Genomic DNA, 10,468 nt, shown 5'->3' with positions numbered 1-10,468 from the left:
TTAACATTTAAGATGTATTTGAACCAGAAATTATACACAAAGAATATTCCAAGTTCGAATCATATCTTATGTTAACCTCATGAATTTGAGGAAGCTGTATATGGTTCAAATACATCTCAAGAGAAAAAGAAAGCACATGTTAAGGTCAAATCAAAGAAATCTGAAAAACCAAATATTTCGGATGATGATTTGTTGCGTTCCATAAATTCCTCAGTTTCTACTGGCTGTGTGTTTAAGTTAAAGGTTTTGGAAACCATTTTCACTGAGAAAGACATTCCGATTAGTATTATCAAACCAGAATTGATCGTGCGAAACATCAAACACATCTGACCCATTGATTAAAGCTAAGCAGTTGTTAAGAACTACCAAGAAAATTCATTTTGTGAAATCAAATGAAACTGACATATTACAAAGTTTTTCAAACTGCTCTAATCTTGATTTCAACATGAAAAATAAATATGTGTCGTCTGATGATTTGGCCAAGAGTTTTACTAAAAATGTGAGTCATCAACCTTTTGTGGCATCAGTTTCTTCCAAATCTCAACATGATCTTGTGGACATGAGAAGTTGCTTTCTTTGTGGTCAACAAGGTCATGTGGTGAGAAACAGTGGACAGAAGAAGTCTCAGAATGTTCATCCATTTGTCAACGACCAATCTAAACCTGTTCCTATGATAAAGGAGATTTTGAAAAGACCTTTGTCTTGTGATGATGAAACTCATATAATGTTTTCTAATGTGAATCCACGTAAAGTGATTCATGTGAATGAAACATCTAGTCATGTAAAACCGAAGTTTGTCCCAACCAAACCAATTTGTAAGAACGTGAACTCAAATGTCGTTAAAGCTGCCTGTCTAAGACGAAAGTCTAAAAGGCCTGTAACTTATTCCCAAGTTGCTGAACAACAATTGAATTCTGTTAAGTTTAATTCTTCTCATGAAACTCAAAAGGTTCCCAAGACTGAGGACTGGGCTACCTTTTTGAACTAATCACTTTCAACTTGTGTGTAGGGTTCATCCAAGACCGTGTCTGGTAAGAACTGGATAATGGACAGTGTATGTTCTCGTCATATTACTGGAAATCACGACCTCATAACAAATGTTAGAAATATTCAAAGAGGGTATGTTGCTTTTGCTGGCAATTCTGGGGGTATGATAACACAAGAGGGTGAAGTTTCAAATGGGCATATCACGTTTGAGAAAGTCAACTACTGTGATAAAGTTGATCATAATTTATTAAGTGTGTCCCAAATTTGTGACTAGAAGTACACGAATGTATTTAATGATAAAGAATGTCTGATTATAAAACCGGATACGTCATTCCCTAGGACATGGTTGTCATGCGATCACCTCGATCAAATGATATTTATGTCTTAAATATGAGTTCTAAAGTATTAACATCAATTGAAACATGTTTCGTCTCTAAAGCAACTGAGAAGGACTATATTCTGTGGCATCGTATAATGGGTCATATTCATGTTCGGAAGATGAATTATTTAATGGCAAATGACTTGGTCGAAGGTGTTTCTTTGAAACATTTTAAATTATCTGACCACTGTGTTGCTTGTAAAAATGGCAAATAGAAAAAGAAGTCACACCCATCTAAATTAATCAATTCTATTGATAGTCCATTGGAACGACTTCATATGGATTTGTTTGGTCTTGTGAATCGTGCGAGTATCGTTGGGGATTGGTATTGTTTAGTTGTCACCAATGACTATTCAAGATATTTATGGGTTTTATTTATGAGTTCAGAAGATCAAACACCTGTACTAGTTCAAAATCTAATCACTAAGATCGAATCACTATAAAGCAAAATGTGAGGACAATTCGAAGTTATAATGGTATCGAATTCAAAAACACTGTATTGGATTTCTTTTGCGTTCAAAAAGGAATTCATCGAGAATATAGTGCCCCTTATATACCACAACAGAACAGTGTTTTTGAGAGGAAAAATAGAACTTTGATTGAAGCAGCTAGAACTATGCTTGTATATTCTAAGCTTCCTGTTCAATTCTGGAACGAGGCTGTGAATACTGCTTGTTATACACTTAATCGGGCTCTGACAGTTAAGAGACTCCAAAAGAGGAGTTATGAGCTTTTGAATAAACGAAAGCCTAACTTAAAGTACTTGGAACCATTTGGGTGTCCTTGTACGATGTTGAAAAGAGATGTGGTTAAATTTGAAGAAAAGGCTATTGAAGGGTATTTTGTAGGTTATGCATCTCCTAAGAAAAGAGATGTGGTTAAATTTGAAGAAAAGGCTATTGAAAGGTACACCACACCCCTTCAAGGAAAAGGACCTGACTTGATGTTTGATTATGATGGTCTATTTAATTCGTTTACTCCATCAACTTAACAACCAGTTGAAGACTTGGTTCATGCATATTTTGAAGATCAATTGGTACTTCCAAGGTTTTTAGGTTCTAATGATGTTAAAGCTCCAATTGAAGCTCCACTTGATGATCCTCCATCTTCATTTGATAATCATTCTAGTTCGTCTGGTGATAATCAAATTGTTGATCAAGTTGTTGAACCTGATCTTGCTGATACAGTTGAAAGTGATGATTCATATCATGAGCTTGGAGAACATTACACAAATTTATTCGAAAATGTTGTTGTGCCTGAGAATCCAACACTTAGGATTCATAATTATCATCCAAAGAACAACATCATTGGGGAACTTAATGTGGGTGTGCAAACACGTCTTCAAGTTGCTTCTTCAAATGAGAATAATGTATTGTGTGCTTATGCGGATTTACATTCTTCTGGAATCGTAGATCTTGCCAAATACACTTGCTTTGTATTCCAAGTTGAGCCAACGACGACTGGCACTTGAAGATCCTTCTTGGGTAGAAACAATGCAAGAGGAATTGCAACAGTTTACCCGAATGGATGTATGGGATCTTATCGACAAACCTGCTCGAGTCAAGAAGCCTATTCCAACTAAGTGGGTATTTAAATGTAAAAGTGACGATCATGGGGTGATCATGAGAAATAAAGCACGGTCAGTGGTGCAAGGTTTCCATCAGCAAGAGGGTATAGACTACACTGAGGTATATGCTCCGGTTGCAAGATTGGAAGCTATACAGATTTTTCTGGCTTATGCGGCCTATAAGAATATTAAAGTCTATCAAATGGATGTGAAAATTGCTTTTTACAATGGCGAATTACATGAGGAAGTGTTTGTGTTACAGCCTCGTGGCTTTGAAGATCCTAATTATCCGGACCGTGTTTATCGATTAAACAGGGCCGTGTATGGTCTACATTAGGCCCCGAGAGCTTGGTATGGAACGCTTGCCGGTCATCTGACTAATATCGACTTTAAGTGAGGGAATGTCAACTACACTTTATTCTATAAAAATATTGGTGATGATATTCTCTTCGTTCAGATATATGTCGACGACATTATCTTTGCGTCAACAAAAGACAAGTTATGTAAGGAATTCGAGAAGTCGATGCAAACAAAGTTCGAAATGAGTTCGATGGGAGATACGAACTTCTTTTTGGGGTTGCAGCTTCATCAGTCTGAGAAAGGAATCTTCATTCACCAGACTAAGTATGTGAACGATGTCTTGAGCCGATTCAAGATAACTTCCGGAAAATTCCCTTCAACTCCTCTCCATGTGGGTCACAATTTATCACCGGATGAATTGGAGGATACCGTCGATCCTACCCTCTATCGAGCTATGATCAGTTCTTTAATGTATCTTACTGCTTCTCGACCTGACATAATGTTTGCAGTTTGTTTATGTGCTAGGTACCAAGCAAGTCACCGAGTGACTCACCTGGCTGCGATCAAGCGTATTCTTCAATATCTGAAGGGCAATCCTGACATCGGGTTATGGTACCCCAAGGACGATAATTTTGAACTCACCGCATTTTATTACAAAGACTATGGAGGGTGCAAGATTAATTTCAAATCGACTACAGCAGGATGTCAATTCTTAGGAAGCCGGTTTGTTTCCTGACAGTTTAAGAAGCAGACATAGGTCTCCACTTCAACCGCTGAGGCAGAATATGTGGCAGCCTAAAGTTGCTGTGCACAGGTATTATGCATCCAACAACATCTGCGCGACTACGGTTTGAAGTTTCTTACCACTCCAATTTTAATTGTTAACTCTGCTGCCATTAGCATTATAAAAAATTCCGTACAACACTCTAAAATGAAACATATCGAAATACGATATCATTTCACACGGGATTGTTCAGAAAAGAAATTAATTGATCTTGAAAAAGTGCATACCGATTTTCTAAAAGCCTATCTATTTACCAAGGCTTTTGACAAAACTCGATATAATTTTCTGCTTGATTTAAATGGATTAATTATCTTCATTTTCAATTTATTTTTCTTTTCTATTATTCTGGTCTTGGATTTTGGGGATGAAATAGAAAATACAAAAATATTGTGTTTTACGTTTTTATAGATAAAATCCAAAACATTAAAATACTTTGAAAATCCAAAAACATTAAAAATTTTGAAAATCCAAAAATATTTTTTTCTATATGTATAGAAAAATCGGAAAAAGACAAAAATATTGTGAAGTTTTATTGTGTTTTATAAAAATTGATAAAGACAAAAAATTGTGTTTTATATATGTAAAGAGAAAATTCAAAAAGATTTTTGCATACGTTCTCTAAAAATTATGTCAATTACTTATATTTGAAGGACATATACTTATATATGTTTGGTCCTGAGGTTACTTGTAAAATTTCAAGATAGCCATTTACCTGACAATGGAAAGTAGTTGGGGCGTTTGTTTTGCGTTTTTACTTTATTCTTTCGCTGAAAACAATGTCGGTTATTTGAGTTTGTGGAACATGCTTGCATGTTTTAGTCCTGTTATCTACTTGTAGATTGATAGGATAGCCATTAATCTATAGACTCAAAGTGACTTGGGCGATTGAATTTATTTTATGCTCCTCAAAAATTGAGTTTTGATGCAAAAGGGGAAAATGATAGTCTATTAGTCATTTGACCCCATATCCAGAAAGAAATAAGCTTAAAATACTGAATTCTTAATTGCATTGGTGCATTGACAGGTCTTAAACAAGCTATTAGAGTAAAGTATGTGATATAAACATAAAGAAACACCAAATTGAAAGAGGTGTTAGTCTCTACCAAAAATCTCGGTAAGGATGGTAGAAATGTAATATCCTGTCATGCTCAAGCCTTATATTTGTCTAATCACCAAGAATAAAATAAAGAAAATAACAAGCGTTACGATTGTGGACACTGCGAGTCATTATGCGGCTTAATCATTTGGGTATTCATATGCATGAATATTTCAATCCCTTTTAGAGCAAAACCAAAGTCATTAATCTTGATCACTATTGTACTTCGTACAAATTTAAACTACTGACTTGATCAAAATCCGTTGTTAGTCATACATTTGTTCCTCCCTTGTGCGCATCTCAATACAAGTAAGAAACGGACCCCAGGGGATACGATGTATGTAAGCTGACAGATGAAATCGTGCATATTCACTCGCAGTAACGGAAACTTGATGCATTGCTCAAAAATCTTTATAAATTCAAATTTTGATCGACATTATAATGGTTTAAGTCAAGTTGGGGTGATATGGGAATAATCAAACTAAGCTTGAACCAAGATTAGAGGCTGATAATTTCTGATATTCTGTGCTCTAGTTGAACAATTAATCATATCACAAAAATACTTAAAAGTTTGTTATAAGATTTAAGTGGACAACAATATCAATGATCGACTTAACGCCAGTCACAATATCACTGAAATATAAAACTCTGATGGAAGGGCAATTTGGTCAATATGATTCTCTGCTTAAACTCGTCAAAATTTTAAAAATATGTACTGCTTTTATTAAATCATACAAAAACACAAAAACATTTTCTTTCTTTATATTTTACTTTCGGATAGTTTTCTTGTAAATACTTTGATACAAAAATGCAACATACCAAAAAGATTTTTCTTTTTTTTACATATTATTTAATTCTTTTAAGTTAAGTGTTTGATCGTAAAACACGTTAGGGTATTTAATCATCGGGATACAGGATTTCGTTGGTATATTTATTTATTAAAATATTCTTTTATTTAATTGATTTATTGAATCAATTTAAAATTAAATAAATCTAATTCGTTATTTATGAATAACGAATTACGGTCATTTATAACGAATTACAATTCAATTCGTTACCCTAATTCGCTTCCGCCACTCTGTAACGAATGACCTTTAGTTCGTTATACATAACTTAGCGAACTAAGCATGTATTACTGCTAATTCGTTATTTAATTCGTTTTAACTCTTAACGATTTAAATCTAATTTGTGTGATACGTTTATTTAATATGATAACGAATCGGTTGATTCGTTATATCAAAATTGAACGAATCAAATGATTCGTTGTCAGGGAAACTGTGTCAAACTGTAAGTTATATGGATTCGTGAAACCCATTCGTTTCACTATTCACTTTCTTCTCACTTAAGCAACGAACCTCTTCCCAAATTTTATGAAAATTCCGACCTTAACGAAACTTTGTTTTGATTATTGATTCTGAATCGTAAGGTAATGGTGATTATGGCATAATGATTTTCATCAGTATTGATGAACATCTTTGGGGTTAATTAATCAATTTTATTATCGGTATTTAAGTTATACATAAAATCTACAATTTACCTAATTTAAACCACGATTTGGTGCAAATGGACAATATGATTCATGTTGCGATGTGTTTCCGAGATCCTTGTGATCATCTGTTCTGCTTTACATCATTAATCATGTGTGAATTGCATTCAGATTGCAATTTTGAAATTTGCCGTTCTTGCCAATTTTGACTTGGACCTTAATCAGTCAAACATTAAGCCTATTATAGGCCATTCATTATGATGTGAAGAATTGGAACTAACTCGTGTCCAATTCGTTACAAAGATCAAACGAATCAGGATGTTCATCATAATTTTTAACTAATCAAGCTTTAATTCTTTATTCTTTCACTCCAGATTCGTTAGACCTAATTTGTATTATTTACTTGATAACGAATTAGCCAATTCGTCATAACGAATCACCATTTCGTTATAACGAATCAGCTTATTTAACGAATGACATTTTAAATTATTATAAAATTAATAGTTTTTAAATTAGTATAATTTTAATATTTAATTTAAAAATAATATTATGTTTTATGTTTTATTCGTTTTGCTAAATCTCGGGATTATGTATTATTAGCTATGGCTGACAATATGAATGAAGATCCTTCTGTTGTTGAGCCACAACAACAACAAGAACAAGATCTTCCGTTGTTTTCGTTCGACAAGAAGCATCACATTTGTGCTTTTGTCAGTATGAACTTCGCTGATGAAGATGTGTTTGGGGAATTATTAGCTTTTATCAGACGTTCACCCATTCATTATGCTGTAACCACGAGTCCGACTGTTCATTTCAGCATTGTTCATCCTTTTTGGAACACGACATGCTACATCGAGTCCGAGAATCATATAGTAGCTGAAGTCCAAGGACAGTCTATCACGATTACTCATGGTGTGATCCATCGGGTTCTGCAGATTGGGGATAACATGGATAAACCTGTGAATTTGACATAGGGTTGATTAGAGGATTATTTAATCGTGTGTTTTACACTGGTGATCTTGACATGTCTATGTACAACAAGGCATACTTGTGTCCCACATACAAGTATCTACTGCATGTATTAATACATTGCCTTGGTGGACGAAATGGCGACTTTGATGAGTGTCGCATCATTTTACAATCAGCGTTTGTTGCACTGATTTTAAACAAGCCTTTCAACTTCTCTGAGATGATTTTTTATCAGCTAAAGGAGAATTGTCTTGTAGTGAATAGACGCAATATATTTTTAATGTATCCACTTGTTATTCAACTGATCGTCCAAGACTTGATTCCAAACTTGGTGATTAATCAAGGAATAGTTGATGATGTGTTCCCATTGGAACGCATGAAGGCTGATACCATCAGGCGTATGAAGACATATAGAAAGGATCCAAATCCTCGAAATAAGCGCTTGATTGGTTATCTAGCCAATCCTGATTATGTATGTCCTTCTGATGATCGTTGGATCCACGACGATTTGTATTCTGAGCGTGAAGTAGGTCAAGGTGGGAACGATGTTGATGGTGGTGATGATAATGATGGTGGTGATGGTGGTGATCCGGATCAACGACAAGCTGAAGTTGAAGCAGCTGCTGCTCAAGCTGCTCAACGTAAATGAAAAGGGAAAGAGCTGGGCGGTGAAAGGTCATCTAAATGTCGTGTGATAGCAGGTGCGGGTGTTTAATTTGGAGTTCAACCTCCAAGGTCGTTTGTTATTCAAAGACCGGTTTTTCCGCTTACTACTAGCACCTAGGACTTACATTGACAACCACACTTACATCGAATCCTCGGCTTGGCATGATTCGACAATCTGTTCTATCTACATTTCCAAGGCCTACTACAACAACAGCGGTGGTTTCTCCAACATCGACGATGATGCATCCACCACCTCAAGGTCCTATATAGCAAGTGCCTCCTTCTTTTCATGCTATGCCTCATGAGACTCAGATGAACATGCTCTTGAGTCTGGTTCATTTATATGAAAAGAAGATGGCTGCTGACTGTCCGGATCAGGATCAGATGCTGGAAAATCAAAGAAGGCTGATGGGATACGTCTCGTTTTGTCAAAATGGAACAAAGGCCTTTCGTGAGATTGTTACGTCTCAGGGGGTGAAAATTAAAGAATATGGGATCTGATTCTGCAGCTTACTTGTAAAGATGATGCATTGAATAAGCTCAAAAATGATGAAGAGGATCCAGATGCCTCATGTGCAGGGGGAAGTGAGCGAAACAAGCTCACGGCTCATCCTCTAGTGCTGGTACGAGCGGGGTTGCTGAGAATGCTAAGACGCACTTGGTTGTTTATCATGATTCAACGCATGATAAACCCATTGAGTCGATAAAAGGCAATACTGTTATATTTGTTGATGGTACAGGGGTGGTCAGAAGCATTGTGAATGCGGATGAGATAGAAGTGGGACAGTTTGTGGAAAGGTCCTTAACATGAGAGCAGATATCTATACTGCTGGGTTTGAATGAAGATGAGCTGAACGTGTTAGAGACTGAGAAAGATGTGGAGGTTGAGAATGACGAGGGTATCCTGAATGATCAAACGATTTAGATGAACACGTCATTTATTTATGAAGATGAGGAGGTTGAGATTGAGGACGTAACAGCTGAGGAATACCCTGATCTGTTTCAAAGAACTAATGTTGATCAAGTTGCTCCTATATTTAAAGAAGAAAATGTTAAGGCAGGCGAAGACCACTTGGAGAAAGCGTCAAAGGGTAAGAGTATTGATACAAGATTCGACTCAAAGCCTAATCCGACTGTTGCTGACATTCAAGGATGGTTTGCTTGTCGAAACAAGAGACCTCGTAAGATTATTGATGCATACAGATATGTTGATGAAGAACGAAAGCATGAAGCCATTGCATGTGCTAAAGCCAATTAGATGACTTCTTTCAAGACCGTGTCAAAAGTTCGAGGTGATATTATTTAATGGCTTTTCGATTATGATTTAATGGTCTGTATCATCAAATGGGAGAACGGTGTTTAGTACTACGAAAACATTACTGACGTTCTCTCATTATCGCGATGGGATGTCTCTACCCTCACGTGCCGGCCTTTCATCAACCATGGTGGAAATCGTCAAGAAGAATGGTTCCATCAAAATTTGCTTTTCGAGGTCAATCACGGGTTTAAATTCTTTAAGCCTAAGATTCCAATCCGTAAACGCATTGACGAGATAGATCCAGGAACGGGTTGGAGGATGCTTGAGCTTAAAGTTAAATCACCAAAGACAATGAAAACCGTGCCAGTCAAGACGCTGAATCAGCATATTTATTTATCGTTCAACCGTTGGTACAATGATAATCGTACTGGTGAGGCCGTTATTGTTTTGGGAAAGGGTTTAAAGACCGAGCTAATTAAGATTATTGATCTGATGTGGCTCGTGAACTTTACCGAGACTGACAATGATGTGCTGTTCAAGAATAAGATATTAATCGAGCGCCGTGAAGACTATGACCGAGCAATGCAATTTCAAGGTGTTGTTCGTTTTTGTAATGAGTTTGGGATTCGCAGCTGCAGAGACTGGCAGAAAAAGCGCTTCAAATAATTTAAAGACAAAGAGATAAAAAAGAGGGGGTGTCTGTTAGTGCATGGTTTTGCTCCTCGAGTCTTTGTATTTATCGTTATGTATTTATTAATGGAAAAGATATTTATGATATTAAGTTAGTTCGTTATATGTAAGCTAGTTCGTTAAGGATGTTTAACGAACTAGTTAGTTTACTTAATGTATCACCCATTCATTAAGGATGTTTAACGAATGGGAGTTTAGTTTGTTGTGTAACGAATCAGATGCATCTTCTATATATAAAGGTTCATACCTCTGTTAATTTAAGTTTTAGGAATTAACGTATTGAAAC

Source organism: Bidens hawaiensis, unplaced genomic scaffold (genome assembly GCF_021521415.1).
Source record: "Bidens hawaiensis isolate Kalapana, Puna unplaced genomic scaffold, B.hawaiensis_p1.1 tig00007309_1, whole genome shotgun sequence".
NCBI lineage: Eukaryota > Viridiplantae > Streptophyta > Magnoliopsida > Asterales > Asteraceae > Bidens > Bidens hawaiensis.
The sequence above is the reverse complement of the archived record's forward strand: the minus strand, read 5'-3'. Positions refer to the sequence as shown.